The following is a 6,219-nucleotide window of genomic DNA, read 5'->3' on the forward strand; positions in this document are numbered from 1 at the left end:
TACCTGCAATCCTCTCTTTACTTACACTAAAACAGACTGCAAATCCCATACACAACACTTAAACCCTGAGTAGTTTAATGTGACATCTAAGGGAAGGAAGCACTGATTTGTGTGGGATTGTCTGCAAAAGTAAGTACTTCTCAGTAAGAACAAGGAGTTTGCAGTATGGCAAACGCATGGATACTTACTGCTACTTTATTCCTTGAAAAAAAAATGAAATAAAGTGTGAATGCATGTCAACACTTTTTCATTGTAATACATGCCAAGATGCATTTTGGTATTTGGATTACTCCTTAGCAAAATACCATTTGAGAAAGACCAACTGCTTAACATTTCTGGATTTGAATTTACCATAACTGGCAAAAAGAAAAGGAATTGTCGAATGCTTATTTGCCTTGTATTTTTATTTGTATTGAGCCAGGAAATTAATGTAGTTCTCTATTTTCTCCTGTTAGAAGGCTCAGTATTAAGTTGTTTATTAAGATGTCAAAGCAAAAACCTCCACTGTCATCTCAAAAACGTCTGTTCTGAAACGTCAGGACAGAAGCCATGACTTCCTCAGGCCTTCAATCCAGGGGATTTATTGGCAAGGCCTGGAGAGATTTTGAAGATAAATTGACAGTTTCTTCCAAATAGTTAACTTCCATGTCACATGCCCTCCCTCAGTCCATCTAACACTGCTGCTACTCTGTGTCCCACCTGTGCTAAGCAAGTGAGCCAGTCCCATCAGCTGTAGCCCAGCAATATTCCTTTGAAAGTAGGGTGTCTTTGGGAATAAAAAGACTACTAGTGGGGGTTTTTCTTGCTTGAGTTGAATGACCCCTTACAGAGCTTGCGGGAAGATGGAGCTGTCCAGTTTGACTGTAGAGGAGATGATAAAAGGTCTAAGGGAAGGTGAGTGGATGCAAACAAGAGCCTGAGGCCATCCTGTGAGGACTGACACTAATGTCACTGAAAGCAGTGACTGCACCTTCTCTTTGCAGCACAGAGCGGACAACTGCAACTGGCTGGAGAAGAAGACACAAAGGGCCTTTATGAAATAGAGATGGGATGTTTCCACAAGTAATGGGGACCCTGACATGGAATGGGGGTTGGAGAAGGCAAAGCTTGACGAGGGGGAATAGGACTGAGCTTAAGTGTCATTCCCTCTAAGGGAAAATAGCCAAAATCCTCTGGCAGAATGCATCAGCCCTCAATGCGTAGCATGGTAGCTTATTTTCATGATGGTTCCTCCAGGCTAGGGTCTTGGATCTGTGCAATAAACCATAGTTCCAGTCCTGCACCCTCCCACCAGCAAGATGGTTGTCTCACATGCCGTGGGGTTGTGCCTTCCATCTTCTATTAGTTTTTTTTTTTTTCCTGAGGTCTGAAGGAGATGCATTAATGAAATCTCTAAAACTGCTCAGAAGTTTAGCAGTATAAAAATGAAGGTTGAGTATAGGTCAGTAATTCAGCAGTGTAAGGTCTGGGTGTAACCAGTTTTTCATAGTCCACTTTCTGTAAGTTAGCTTTGCTGCTGAATGATTAAGTTGCCTTTACAAACATATGGGCCTCTTTACATTCTTTAACATATTTAGAAAAGCAGTGAGGAAAAAAGGTGCATGTTGTAGGTGTTTATTTGGTCATGTTTGATTTATTTTGAAGACTGTCACCAAAGTAACAGAATTATCCATTTAGGTAAATGTATATGGGTTAAATCTGTCAGAATTACATTTTGATTTCTAACATTTTATATATGGCAGGGGAAAAAAAGGAGTTAGAACTCTCAAAATCTTTTGTCACTATGGCAGTGTGGAAACAGATGATGAATTGAAGCTCTTGTGGTTTTAAATAGTGCAGAACACCTCAAATTCTGTTCAACAGACAGTGCTGTCACAACTCTGTGGAAATACACTTGAATGAGTACTGACACCTACTGTAGTTTTACCCAGTACAACACTCCTGCTTGCTCTGTGACTAGTAACTGAAAACGTTTGGTATGAAGTTTCAAGAAGCATCCTCTTTAAAAAGAAATCCTAATATTAAATTAGGTGGAGTTGATGTCTTGCTGTTTTAGTCATTATTGTTTGGCTTAGATTTGAGTTTTTCTACTGTTCAGAAATTTGCAGCATACATTTGGAAGGTGAGTAAGAAACCCTACCACTGATCAAAGAATTGAAATGTGTGTTGGTTATCCGTCATGAGTCAATAAACCGTGATGCCCAGATCGTGTCATTCAGCCTCTGAGAGTGGTTTAATATTTTAGTGCAGCTGCCAGAAGGAAATTCGATGCTAAAATAAAAGAGATGGGGGCTCGAGACAAAATTTATCACCTTAACAAGTTATTTTGATGCTGTTTAATACTGTGACCTTGAGATGCAGGCACTGGCAAACAACATTTTCCATTTTGTCAGGTGTTGATGTAACATTTTGCAGTATCAGTTCTTTGTGAATTCCAGTGTTACAGAACTCCTGCCTGTGTTTTAACAGCTGTGTATGAAAATTGCATGAAATTGCATGCAATAGTGCCCATTTTGTCATTGTTCTTATGGGTATTAACAGCTGGGATAGTCTTCAGCACTAGCAGGCTTGTATTCATGTTTTGTAAGACATTCAAATGAATCTGGAGAAAGACTTAAAAAGGGAAAGTCTTCCAGAAGATTAGAGCTGATGTATCAAAGCATATCCAAAATTCATCAAAACTTTTCATGGAAAATGTAAATCTCATCTGGTTTGTGTGCATGACAACTTGAAAAACCTTTCTGAGGAAACTGAAATTTTTACATGTAGTAATTTCCAGTTGTCTTTCTGAAAATACATAGTACTTGTCTGAAAAGTATTATCTCTGTGACTCCTTGGACATACTCCTGTACGGTATGTGTGTAGTACACGTATATAAAGATGAGACTTTCCTAGTATTTATAAGCTTAACATTATGCAAATTTGTAATAGAGAAGGGCAGGAAGTTTTGTTGGGTATTTTTTTATAGAAAGGTAGCCTTACTGAGGAAGAGAAAACATAGCTGTAAATACAGTAAAAATGTTAATTTTAAAAGTTGAGAGAGCGGTGATTCTTTTCAGATGCATATAAATACTAGAGTAATTTGACTTTAAAATACAAGATTAAAAGCTGGAATCTCAATTCTGTGCATGGGGAAAATGTCTGGATATCTCCCTAAAAAGCCCTGTTAAAACTACAGTATATACTGATGTAATGGGGAAATAATCTTGTTTTGCAGTTTGTCCTTTTCAGCTACATATTCCTTACACAATTACTTAAATACTGAATAATTTAGTACTTAATTTTTGCTAAATCCTCCTATGGGGTGCTATGTCTAAGTAGCCAGACAGATTGATTATGAGCTCAGCAATGTCTTTAAGACAAAAAAACTTCAGAATGTATTTTATTTAGTAGAGTTGAAATTTAATCTTTTCTTGCCAGCTTTTTATTCTGAAAGTGTCTTTTCTGTGATTGCCTATTTCCATAGCTTTTGGCTATTGTGTGGCTCCATATTATAGTGACTTTAAATTATTTTTAACCCTTTTGCTTTTCCTAATGTATTTACCAAAAGAACACAGGTTTAAATGTCTATGCTGTGAACTGTGCTAACTACAGACTCTCCCAACCTGCCTGAAATCAGGCTGCTTATCCTCTTTGTAAAGTTCTTTTGAATTTTAACAGGGAATAAGATTTCAGAAAAGTGAGAGCGGCCCAAGTTCATGCCAAATGTAACGGCTGCAATGACAACATGAATGGTTCTTAACAGTGAGATTAAATAAAAAGAGCAGGGTTCATTTTCTTCTTTTTAGTACAACATCCCTACCTAGCTATTCAGGACAACACAAGGCAATATACTGTAGATTAAGATACCAGTCAGTTTTAATTTCTTTTTGATTGTTTCTCTTTCATCATCTCCTTTCTCATTTGATTTTTTTATGTTACAGGGACATAGTTGAGCAGTCAGCTAATGCCTGCGGTAGATGTGTGCACCCTCTTTCTGTAATGGGATATTCTGGGACCATTTAATAAAAGCAGCAATCGGATGGGAACCTGATGTCCTCCCTCAAGAGTGCTCTGTGATCTGGCGGCCACAGTTCAAGATCAAGGCGTTTCCTTGATAGTGTTTTGTCCAGCCCACATGTTATTTTACCCATTGGTTTGTCATGCTCCTGGGAACTTCTCATTCGGAGCTGTTTGTTTTTTTTTAATGGGATGTTTCAATTTCATTGAGTCAGTGGGTTGTAGCTGTCGACTAAGTTTTTGAATCCTGCTTGTGTTATCATCCAAGGGCACGGGTAACTTCTGTTTTCGGCTTGCATTGATTTCAGACAGACCACTGAGACAGAGCTGCAAGTTTTATGCAGTACTGAAAAAAAAAAAAGAGTAAATGCACAGATTTTATGAAAAGTGGTTTTTTTTCCCTTAATATCTTATTATGAAAGGAAGGGCTTGCGTTGTCCTGTAATTTTATTGTCATAACATGAAAGAGAAGATAGATTGGTACATTCTTCATTGGTACATTCTTATTGCGCCTCAATTTCACACAATTCAAAGCACTATGAAGTACTTAACAAGGAGCACTAGGTGTGACTTTAATTTGATGTCTCTCACCAACTGGCTGCTAGGGCACAGCCTGTGTGATTTGGGGCTTACCCTGCTAGCAGAGCACAGTGAAGGTGACATTCAGAGAAGCTGAGCTACCATGGGTGAGCTGATGTTGTCTTCATCAGGACTGCCTGCACAGCCCCAGGGGAGAACATCTGATCACAGCAACCTTCCAGGTGGAGTGACCTGAGGAGCCCTGCTTGTCTAAAAAAAAGACAAATAAGTAAAATAAAAATAACCAAAGAAACAAAAGTGAGGAACGGCCTTTCTTAAATCACTACCTGAGATTGTAGCAGTGCTGATAGAATTAACAGTTTATGGTGTTTTGAGTCAATTCTCTGATTCAATTTTGCATCATTCAAATAAGAGAAGATTCCTGGAGGATGATGTTGCTGTCTTCAGAATACACAATCCCTCCAGCCAGGTGATATTTAAACACAGGGCCATTAGTGTATTGCATGATCAGATGCACATTCCTCTCTGTTTAATCTTTGAACTTGCAAGACCTTTCTCTAAAAGGTCACAAAGTGTTAATCTAGATGTGACTAACCAGTTCACTAAGGTTTTAGTAACAGGGAAGCTTGTCTTGGTCAGTATTTATGTGATGGCTGGAATAGCTCAGTCTCTTGCACTCTGTATTACCACAAATGAAAAAAAAATCAAATTCATGAATAAGAATTTAAAAGCCCATACGGCTGCAAAGTTTTCTTCACTGCTCAGGTCTTTGTTGCCCTGGCATGACAGCCTTTGGAGGGAAAATAAGCTGTGCTGTAAGTTGAGGGATACATGTGCATCCTGGTTTTAGCCAGAAATCTGTGCTTCATTTTGAGATGGGGAAAAGTGAGTGGGACAACAGACCCTGCAGATCTAAACCCCTCATGGCCAAAGTCAGGAAGTCAAAAAAATTTACATATACTGTATTTTCTTTCCCTCTTTACTGGGTATAAAAACCATAACTGTAATCCTCTGGCAGGAGCCACATTTCATCTACAGTTTATGCTCTGGCCTAAAAATGAGTAAAAGGAACAACCAAGTTTAGGATTGCTTCAGCTTGGCACTTACAATTTTTTACCCACATCCTTCCTAATGCAGGTGATATTTCTAATTATAATTTAGAAGCATATCCCTAACTGGGTGGCAGGGGAAAGCCACAGAGACCTTACTGCATTTGCAGGTATCTTCAGATGTCTTCAAGGAGTCCTAAAGGACCTTCTCAGCTCATGGGTCTCTCTTAGAAGCCTTGACATTTAATCATGCCTTTATTTTAAAAAATCTCTTGAAGATACTCTCTCAAATACCAAAATGAAAATATATTCTCTCATCCAAGTAAAGCTGTCTAAGTCTGTATAGGGAGCATGGTATATCTGCATACAAGAAATTGCAAGTCAGCGTTTCCAAAACTGCTTTCTGCTCCTGACAAAAAAAAAGCTTTGCTGGGCAGAGGCACAGTGTCCTAAACCCTCATGCTCCATCACAACCCTACAAAATGTAGTCTACCTGCCTTCAAATGTGTTCTTGTATGCTGCTCATCTCAGTGGTAAACTGTAGAAGTTCTGTACAAATACTGAGTCATCCATGGCACAGGGTACTTGGTAACTCCTCTGTTCTTTCTTGGTGTAAAGTTTGTGCTGATTT

Source organism: Anomalospiza imberbis, chromosome 1 (genome assembly GCF_031753505.1).
Source record: "Anomalospiza imberbis isolate Cuckoo-Finch-1a 21T00152 chromosome 1, ASM3175350v1, whole genome shotgun sequence".
In the NCBI taxonomy this organism is placed as follows: Eukaryota; Metazoa; Chordata; class Aves; order Passeriformes; family Viduidae; genus Anomalospiza; species Anomalospiza imberbis.